The sequence below is a fragment of the Eumetopias jubatus genome, unplaced genomic scaffold, assembly GCF_037043125.1.
Source record: "Eumetopias jubatus isolate StellerSeaLion01/CBP00866 unplaced genomic scaffold, mEumJub1_p1.0 scaffold_14, whole genome shotgun sequence".
In the NCBI taxonomy this organism is placed as follows: Eukaryota; Metazoa; Chordata; class Mammalia; order Carnivora; family Otariidae; genus Eumetopias; species Eumetopias jubatus.
This window is the reverse complement of record NW_028274820.1, coordinates 81,852,277-81,863,656: the sequence shown is the minus strand read 5'-3', so window position 1 is coordinate 81,863,656 and position 11,380 is coordinate 81,852,277.

Sequence of the window (11,380 nt, the reverse complement as noted above, 5' to 3'; positions counted from 1 at the left end):
GGAGACATATCTAGAAAAATGTTGCTACAGCTGATGTCAGAGAAATTATTGCCTGTGTTCCCTTCTAGGATTTTTATGGTTTCAGGTATCACATTTAGGTCTTTAATCCATTTTGAGTTTACTTTCGTGTCTGGTGTAAAAGTGGTTTAGCTTCAACATTTGCATGTAGCTGTCCAGTTTTCCCAACACCATTCGTTGAAGAGACTTTTCCCATTGTGTGTATTTTTGTCTTCTCTGCCAAAAATTAATTGACTATATAATCATGGGTTTATTCCTGGGCTCTCTATTTTGTTCTATTGATCTATGTGTCTGTTCTTGTGCTAGTACCATACTGTTTTGATTACTGCAAAGTTGTAAAATATCTTGAAACCTGGGATTGTAATACTTCCAGTTTTGCTTTTCTTCTCAGGACTCCTATTGACCTAGTATACTTGAGCCTGTGGCCCCAGAAAATAACCTACATTGCAGAACTACCATAATTCCAATTCCTTTACCAGAGATTCTTGAGGCATACCTCCAGGGTCACCTCTAAATAAAACTTCTACTTTTTCAATGTGTAGCTGTACCTAGAATGTAAACAAAATTTAGCCATGCCCAACTGATTTGCTTTCAATAGTCTGTAAAAACTGATTTGGCCAAGGTACAAATAGGTTTGGTGAGTTTCTGCACTGACCATTTTTCCTGCCACTTGTGCCTTTCTAAAGACTAAGAAGAACAGGGGCAGTCACTACACTCTGTTACTAGTAACTAAAATGTCACTTCTGAGAAAATAAATAAAAATGAGACTATGTACTTTTATGGCAATTGAAAGAAAACAAGAGATTGAGACTAATATATATTGGATAGTTAGTATGTGTGAAGTACTACATCTGTCTTATGATAGATGCTCTTTAGATTAGGAAGCTGAAAATTTGTCTGGTTAAGTAACTGGCCCAAGGATGGACCATGGTGTTTTGCATAGTTTAAGGCTGGCCCTAGCAAAGTTTAAAGCTTTTACTTTGCCCACACTCCACCCTGCCTCTGTTCTTCTGAGATATTTTCAAATATTGAATAAAAATTCAGTGAGTAGACTATCATCTGTTTAACTTATAATAATGATTTTAAATTGACAAGAACTTATTTTTGCAAATATGAACTTTTCTCTCTTCTCAAACAAGTGGGTTATTCTAGTTCACTGCTTTGGACATCAGACCAAGTGCTTCATTTATTTTTTTTTATTAACATATAATGTATTATTTGTTTCAGGAGTACAGGTCAGTGATTCATCAGTCTTACACAATTCACAGTGCTCACCATAGCATAGCACATACCCTCTCCAGTGTCCATCACCCAGTCACCGCATCCCTTCCACTCCGTCCACTCCAGCAACCCTCAGTTTGTTTCCTGAGATTGAGAGTCTCTTATGGTTTGTCTCCCTCTCTGGTTTCATCTTGTTTCATTTTTTCCTCTCTTCTCCTATGATCCTCTGTCTTGTTTCTCAAATTCCTCATATCAGTGAGATCATATGATAATTGTCTTTCTCTGATTGACTTAGTTCTCTTAGAATAATACCCTCTAGTTCCATCCACGTCATTGCAAATGGCAAGATTTCTGGGCTTTTGATGGCTGCATGATATTCCTGTATATATATATATATATATATATATATATATATATATATATATATACACACACCACATCTTCTTTCTCCATTCATCTGTTGGTGGACACCTTGGCTCTTTCCATAGTTTGGCTATTGTGGATATTGCTGCTATAAACATTGGGATGTACATACCCCTTCAGATCATTACATTTGTATCTTCAGAACAAGTGCTTTAAATAAATGTACATCAACTTAAATGTTTTAAGCATGTTCTTGATGTTTTGTTTTTGCATTAGACATCTTCGAGGAACTAGAAAGTAGTATGAACGTTCCTGAGAAAATTACCCATTTGCCCAAAATGTGTTTAGAAAGCCCCTAAAGCCTTTCCTTATACCCAAGTTTTAAAATCTCTGAAAGAGAGGACTGGCGTAAAAGGGAGGTCTAAATAATATCACAAGCATTTGTTTACAAGCTTAAAAGAAATCATGGGTTAATTTTTCAGAAAACAAAGAGTTTTAAAAAGTAGCATGAATTGTTGAAAATTACTACTGATCGAAGCACACATTGCAAAAGGCATTAAGTATTAGTAAATGATGACAAGATTCAATGTAATTATTTTGCTGCTTAAAGACAGATATAAAAGTTTTTGTTTAGTTAAGAAATACAGTACATGTGCATTAGAAAATTTTATCATGCTGATTTTTTAAGCCAATATATGTGAAATCTCCATAGATAATCATTTTTAATTCTTTGTAAAAGTTGTATTTGTGCTATGCAATGAGTTTATTTTTGCTTTTTTCCTTCTTTGCTGCAATGTCTGGTTAATGCTTAAATCCCTCTAGACTTCAGCTTCTGCTGATGCTAGGCAGCCTTTCTGTTCAAAGAATAAGAGTAAATAATAGAAAGAGAACAAATAAGCTTCATTTGTCAGTGTTCATTGGTCTTTATTAATCCTCTGGGCCACACTCTATGTCTCCACAGCTAACTGTGCTATTTTCCTGGATGTGTGAAAATAGTCTTTAATCAAAACTATGGCAGGTCATCTGTGGGAACAACTCTTCCCATTTGGATGAGGATAACAAGCTGGACATTGGGTGCTATTTAAGTTTGGATAGTAGCTAAAGAAAAACAAACTAATTTGTTCAAGAGCAGTAGCAGAAACTCGAGGGAAATTGCTTACTGCTGTTGGCATTAGAAGTATTTAAAACTCATGGTGCCTTGTGTCCAGGGACCATATTGACTAGGAAACATTAAAATTCCATACAGTCAGCCCTGGCCATGCTTGGAAGGATTCATGATCCTTCTTCAACAGGATAAGATTTGGAGAGTATAAATATTTTTAATGGATTCAATTTGAGTTCCCTGCTCTCAGTAATGTCAGCCAACAAGAAGGTACTTTATAAGTACATATCAGAATTGTTATTCCCTTTGTATTTTTGTTCAATTTTATCAGAAAAAAAGAACTGATAAATAACTAATAAATTGGCTGGTAACTCTTCTGAAGTGCCTAGATAAGATTTATTTTACTCATCTGTCAATGTTTGGGGCTTTTTTTTTCCTAAATACAATCTGTATTTACCAAAATATAAAGGGGCAATGTCTACATTTTCTAAAGAAATCTGAGCTGTACCTTTAATTTTCAAACTGTCTACTAACTCAAGGATACAAAGTCTTCGTATTTGAGAGAAAAAGGAGCATAGAACTTTCAGGGTGCATTGAATTTGCCCAAGTAGATTTCTTTACAAGTAGAACAAATATGTCAAAAATCAGAATCATTTTAATTTGCAGCTATATTTGGTTAATAACACAATTAAATTTTATCTTTTATATTAATCTTAGCATGAGTTTTATTTAGCCAACTTTAAACCATATCTGTAAGTTACCTTTCCATTCATTTCTGCCTTTCTTTTTTAAATAAAACTTTCAGACATCAAAAGCACATTTTTTTTCTGATGTCATTTTAATGAAGTACCTCCCTCCTGAATTGGTCTGGCATATAAAAAGTTTGGAGGTCATCACTGTCCTAATAACCATTAAAAAGCTGAAGAAACTAAAAAAGAAACAATTTTCAGATTCATAACAAAGAGAGGTCACAGGGGAAACTGCTGCCTCCACAACTGGACAGACAAACAGGTGAACACAGAGAATTACAACTTACTAGAGCAGAACACACAAGTTTGAAATCTCCGTGGGAGTCAGTGCCAGGGTAGGAAGATCTGAATTGTAATTGGCAAATTGATGAAGGCTCATTGTGGACAACTTTGAGACTTAGAAACAGCAGGGGCACCCAGTCATATGGGGGCCCCTTGCTACTGAGCTTATCACCAGGAGGCCCACATAGTTCTCACAGTGAAAACTATGAGAAAAAATCCTTTGTGCTTCCGCAGAGGTAGGGGGAAAGAAACCATTTTGAAATATACCAGAGCATTCTGTTCTTTTTGAAAATGTTTGCTTTCAGGAAAAACTAATGCCAGAGTCTAGTGTGCTGTGGTTTTATCAGAGTCTTACTGAACGGGGAGAAAGGAAATACCCAACTCTGGCCTGTTTAGCCATTCTGTACCTCTAAGAGGGGAGAAAAATAAACTGAGAAACACTTGTATAGTTCACAGTCCAGAGTCCTAGTGTCACTAAAAGACTGAGGCCTAATTATAGACCTATAGAATGACTCCCCTCCCCCAACACATTACCACCACATTCCTAAAGGCCTAGTTATAGCAGTTCCTGTTACCTGGCATATCATGAAGAAATTACAAGACAAACTATAAGGCAAAAAACCAGGATGAGGAGACAGAACAAGCATCAGAACCAGACTCGGCTATGGCAAGGGTGTTAGAATTATTAGACCAGGAATTTAAAACAACTATGTTTAATATGCAAAGCAGTCTAAAGGATAAAGTAAACAGAATGAAGGAACAGATGGACAATATAAGTAGAGAGATGGAAATTCTAAGAGAGAATCAAAAAGAAAGGCTACAGACCAAAAACACTATAAGAGAAATGAAGAATTAAAAATTTGATGGGCTTCTTAGCAGATTAGACACAGTTGAGGAAACAATCTTTGAGCCTGAGTGTATCTCAATAGAAACCTCAAAAACTAAAAAGCATACAGAAACAAAAAATGACTAGGAAAAAAAAACAATACAACAGAATATTTAAAAATTGTGGGACGATTACAAAAGATATAACATACCTGTAATGGGAATCCCAGAAGGAAAAGAAAGAAACAGAAGAAATATTTAAAGTAATAAGAACTTTTCCAAATTAATGTCAGACACCAAACCACAGGTCCAGGAAAACTCAGAGAACACCAGGGAGGATAAAGGCCCCAAAAACTACACCTAGGCATATCAGTTACAAACTACAGAAAAACAAAGATTAAAAAAATTCTTAAGGAAGCCAGAGGACATAAACACCTTACCTAGAGAGGAGAAAAGATGCAAATTACATGTAACTTCTCTTCAGAAACCAAGAAGAGAGTGACATATTTAGTGTTAAGAGAAAAAGACTCATCAACCTAGAATTCTCTACCCTGTGAAATTATCTTTTAAAAAGTGAAAGAGAAATAAAGATTCTTCAACGCAAACAAAAATTGAGGGAATTTGTTGTCAAGAAACCTATCTTCCAAAAAAATTTTAAAAGTTCTTCAGAGAGAAGGAACATGATATAGGTCAGAAACTCAGATCTACATAAAGACGGGAAAATAATCAGAGAAGGAATAAGTGAAGGTAAATAAAACTTTAATTTTTTGTATCCTTAATTGATCCAAAAGATAAGTTTATTCAAAATAATGGTAGCAATGTCTTTGACTTTGTCCATATATATTATGTATGTATATGTATGCTTATCTATGCATACATATACCTATGTGCACTTGTATATAAGTGAAATGAATGATAGCAGTGATATAAGGGACAAGAGGGAGGAATTGGGATAATTTTGTTATTATAAGGTATTATACTGATGAAGTGGTATAATGTCATTTGAAAGCGGACTTGGAGTACTTATAAATGTATATTGCAAACCTTTAAAAAAGTACAAAAAAAGTGGAGAAAAAGGAGTAAAACAGATATGCTGGCTGGAGAGAAAATAGAATTACATAAAATGCTCAATTAAAACCACAAAAGGCAGAAAAAGAGTAGAAGACAAAAACAGGAACACAGAACAAGAGCAACAAAGAATAAACAGTAACAAATACGGTAGATATTAATCCAACTATATCAATAATCACTTTAAACCTCAGTGGTCTAAATGCACCAATTAAAAGATAAAAATAGTTAGAATGTATCAAAAAATGAGACCTAACTACATGTTGTCTACAAGGAACCCACATTAAATATAAAGACACATATAGATTAAAAGTAAATGAATGGAGAAAGATATGCTAACCATGCTAACATTAATCAAAAGAAGGCAGGAGTAGCTATATTAATTTTGGGTAGAGTAGACTTCAGAGCAAGGGATATTTATCAGGGATAAAGAGCAGCATTTCATAATGACAAAGGGGCCAGTACTCTAAGAAGAGATAATAATCTTTGACACGTATATGCTTAAAACAGAGTCAAACTATGTGAGGCAAAATCTGATAGAACTGCAAGGAGAAATAGATGAATCCAGTAGTATAATTGGAGGTTTCAACACCCCTCTATCAGAAATGGACAGATCCAATAGGTAGAAAATTACTAAACACATAGTTGAACTCAACACCATCAATCAACTGGATATAATGAACGCCTATAGACTATCTAACAACAGCAGAATATACTTTCTTCTCCAGCTTACATGGGATATTTACCAGGATAAACCATAAAGCCATAAAAAAAACCTTAACAAATTTAAAAGAGTAGAAATCATACAAATTCTGACTTCAGACCACAACTAAATTAAACTCTAAATCAATAACAAAAAGACAGCTGGAAAATCCCAAGATATTTGGAGATGAAGCAACATACTACCATAAAACACCTGAGACAAAGAAGTAATCTCAAAAGCAATGAAAAGATATTTTGAACTAAGTGAAAACAAAAATATAATTTATCAAAATTTGTGGAATACAATGAAAGCAATGCTTAGAGTAAAATTTATAGCATTGAATGCATATATTTAAAAAAGAAAGATCTAAAATTAATCATTTAAGCTTTTACCTTAGGGAACTAAAAAAGAAGAGCAAATTAAATCCAAAATAAGCAGAGAAGAAATAAGAAAAAGTAGAGCAGATATCAATAAAATATCAAAAGGGAAATCAATAGAGAAAATTAAAAAAAATAAAAGCTGGCTCTTTTAAAAGATTAATAACATTAACAAGCCTGTAGTCAGGCTAACTAAGGAAAACAGAAGAGGACAAAAATGAGTATTATTACAAATTAATGAGGAATGATTAACAAAACTAAAAGGTGACCTACAGAATGGAAGAAGATATTTACAAATGACAGTCTGATAAAGGTTAATACCCAAAACATATAAAGAATTGAAAAAAACTCAACACCCAAAAAACAAATAATTGAGTTAAAAAATGGGCAGAAGTCATGAAAATAGGAATAGACATGCTTCCGAAGAAGACAAACAAATGACCAACAGAAACATGAAAAGCTGCTCAACATCACTCATCATGAGGGAAATACAAATCAAAACTACAATGAGATTTCACCTCACACCTGTCAGAATGGCTAAAATCAACAACACAAGAAACAACAAGTATTGGTGAGGATGTGGAGAAAAGGGAACCCTCCTGTGCTGTTGATGGGAATATGAACTGGTGCAGCCACTGTGGAAAACAGTATGGTGATTCCTCAAAAAGTTAAATTAGAACTACCCCACAATGCAGTGATTGCTACTAGGTATTTGCCCAAAGAATACAAAATGCTAATTCAAAGGGATATATGCACCCTGGTGTTTATAGCGGCATTATCTACTATGGCCAAATGATGGAAACAGTCCAAATGTCCATCGACTGATAAATAGATAAATGTGGTGTATGTATATATGGATATATATGGAATATTACTCAGCCATAAAAAGAATGAAATCTTGTCATTTGCGGTGATATGGATAGAGCTAAAGAGTATTATGCTAAGCGAAACGTCAGAGAAAGACAAATACCATATGATCTTACTCATATGTGGAATTTAATAAACAAAACAAATGAACATGGGGGACAACAACAAAAAAAGAGAGACAAAGCAAGAAACAGAGCTCAACTATAGAGGACAAACTGATGGTTACTGGAGGGGAGGTAGGTGGGGGGATGAGTTAATAGATGATGGGGATTAAGGAGGGCACTTGTAATGAGCACCGGGTGTTGTATATAAGTGATGAATCACTAAATTCTGTATCTGAAACTAATATTGCACTGTATGTTTACTAACTGGAATTTAAATAAAAAGTTGGAGAAAGAAAGAAAGAAATGAGGAGACATCACTAGAGATCCCATGACATTAAAAGAATAATAAAAGAATACTATGAACAAGTCTATGCCCATAACTCTGATAACCTAGATGAAATGAGCAAATTCCTTGAAAGATACAATCTGCCAAAACTCACACAAAATGAAACTGATAATCTGAATAGACCTATACCTAGTAAATAAATTGAATCAGTAATTAATAACCTTTCAAAATAGAAAACACCACGCCCAAATGGATTCACTGGTGAATTCTAACAGACACTTAAGAAGGAAATTACATAAATTCTCTATAATCTCTTTCAGAAGATTGAAGCTGAAGGAATGAATACTTCCTAACTCAGATTGGCAGTTTCTTACAAAACTAAGTATAGTTTTACCATGTGATCCAGCAATCATGCTCCTTGGTATTTACCCAAATAAACTGAAAACTTAAATGCACATTACTAAGTGAAAGAAGCTACTCTGAAAAGCCTACGTACTGTTTGATTCCAATATATGACATCCTAGGAAAGGGAGAAGTAAAAGGATCAGTGGTTACTAAAGGATAGTGGGAAGGAGGGATAAATAGGTGGAGTGTAGAGGATTCTTAAGGCAGTGAAACTTGTCTGTATAATGGTGGGTACATGGGATAATTTAATAAGATTGTGCATACACCACAGAATGTGCAACATCAAGAATGAACCCTGATGTAACCTATGGATTAGATAACCTGTGGGTTTCCTAAGTGACCTTGGACAATTTATTTACTCTCTGTGAGCCTTAATTTCCTCCTCAGTTAAATAAATATATCTGTATAGTGAGTCAAAGAGTCACTGTTTTGGAGGGGGAAGTGATAATGATGTGTCAGTGTAGGTTTATTAATAGTAACAAATGTTCTCTCTGGTGAGGCATGTTGATAATGGCTATGCATGTGTAGGGGCAGGGGGAGTATGGGAAATCTCTGTACATTTCACCCAGTTTTGCTGTGACCCTAAAACTGTGCTAAAATATAAAGTCTATTTTAAAAGATTTAAATTTTCTAATTATAGATTCACATTTTCTAATTATAAATGACATTAATACAGTTTTTTTAGAACATGTTTTATGTGGGCATATATATTTTATACTACTTTCAAATTAATTTATGAGGTGAGTTCAAACTTCTTCATAAGATGAAGATACTGAAATAGTTCCAATTTGTGATATTTAATATGGGCGCCTGATTTTGTTTAGGTTTCTGAACCTAAGTGCATGTAAAAATATAAAAATATTTTATAATCTTCCCAGCTAAAAAAATTAAACAGTCATGTGAAGTACCTTACAATGCAAGTTGTCGTATATTTTTAGTTATTTTAGTACTTATTAGTTGCTTAATATTATATTGAATTTTAAACTATTCCAAAAAGGCAAAGCAGATACTGAGGTAGGCAAAATAATGGACATCAGAGATGAAAAATATCCAGGTCTTAATGGTTTGAGAGCTTAGTGATCTAATCTGCCAGAGAAGAATTCAGAGTATTTTCCTTTATTGTTGCTCGTTTTTCTTTATATCTAATGACACATAATGGCTCTAAACACAGAAGTATTCTTCTTGGAATGAAAAAGATAAGGTAGTTTTTACCAGTTTTTGGTGTTGCTTATTTTTTCAAAAGCTATCTTTCTTTTTAAAAAACAATCTTTATGAGTTTACAAAGAAGCAGAGTTTTGTAATCAAAAAGAACTGTTCAATCATACAATTATACATTCATTCCTTCATACATACATATATGTGTTCATTGATTCAACATATACTTATTGAACACTTCCTCCATGCCGGACACAATACTAGGCATCAAGAATATAAAAATGAATTACAGCTACTGTTCATAAGGATCTAATAGAGTAATAGATACGAACGTCTTATAAACTGGGAATCACTGAACATTGTAGCAAGCTCAATAAAAGGGATATGCATTTTCATACCAAAAAAGGTGTACCTAATTTAGGTTGGGGAAGATTCCTCAATTAGGAATCAAAACTCTATATCCTATTCTCAGATTTTCCACTGAACAATCTTATTAAATTATCCCATGTATCCACCATTATAGTATCATACAGATAAGTTTCACTGCCTAAGTGACTTGGAAAATTTATTAACTCACTCTGAACCTTAATTTCCTCCTCTGCTAAATAATTATATCTATACACGAAGCCAAAGAGTCACTTTTTTAAGACATTCTTTTATATTTTATTTTAATTCTAGTATAATTAACATACAGTGTTATATTATTTTCAGGTGTCCAATCGGAGTCACTTTATTTTTTATTTTTATTTATTTTTTATTATTTTATTATGTTATGTTAATCACCATACATTACATCATTAGTTTTTGATGTAGTGATCCATGATTCATTGTTTGCGCATAACACCCAGTGCTCCATGCAGTACGTGCCCTCTTTAATACCCATCACCAGGCTAACCCATCCCCCATCCCCCTCCCCTCTAGAACCCTCAGTTTGTTTCTCAGAGTCCATAGTCTCTCATGGTTCGTCTCCCCCTCCGATTCCCCCCCGCTTCCTTTTTCCCTTCCCACTATCTTCTTTTTTTAACATATAATGTATTATTGGTTTCAGAGGTACAGGTCTGTGATTCAACAGTCTTACACAATTCACAGCGCTCACCATAGCACACTTTTTAAAAAAGATTTATTTATTTACTTTAGAAAGAGAGAGAGAGAGCACGAGAGGGAGGGGCAGAGGGAGAGGAGAGAATCTCAAACAGGCTCAACGCTGAGCATGGAGCCCAACATGGGGCTCGATTTCACGACCCCAAGATCACTACCTGAGCTGAAACCAAGAGTTGGACGCTTAACTGACTGAGCCACCCAGGCGGCCCCAAAGTCACTTTTGAGAATAAAATGTAAAAATCAATGTCCACGTGCCCCAGTGTTCCTCAGAGCACTAGTTTTAATTAAAAACAAACAAAAAACTTACCTCCTTGACCAAATTAAATCTGGGTTTTTCTCCTCTTATAGAGTCACAATGCACCTTAACATAATCTGATTAATTCTGCAGAAATGATATTTCTTTAATCTAATTTAATCCAGAGTTTCCCTAATTTATTTAGTCTCTGACTTTGCTTATAAATATATTGCTAACATATCTTGGGTATTCTACTCTATGTGGTAACATTATTAAAATTTAAAGTACTCTATGGATGGCAAGCATTTAAATACATAAAATATCCTTTATGTTATTATTCTACATTTTAATATATGTAATAATGTGAAATTATTTATGCACGTATCTTTACTCTTTTAAATTATAAACTCCCTCAATTGGCACATTGTTTCCTATTTATATTCCCCAGAGTTTGGCTTTTTTTTTTAAAGATTTTATTTATTTATTTGAGAGAGAGAATGAGAGAGAGAGAGCATATGA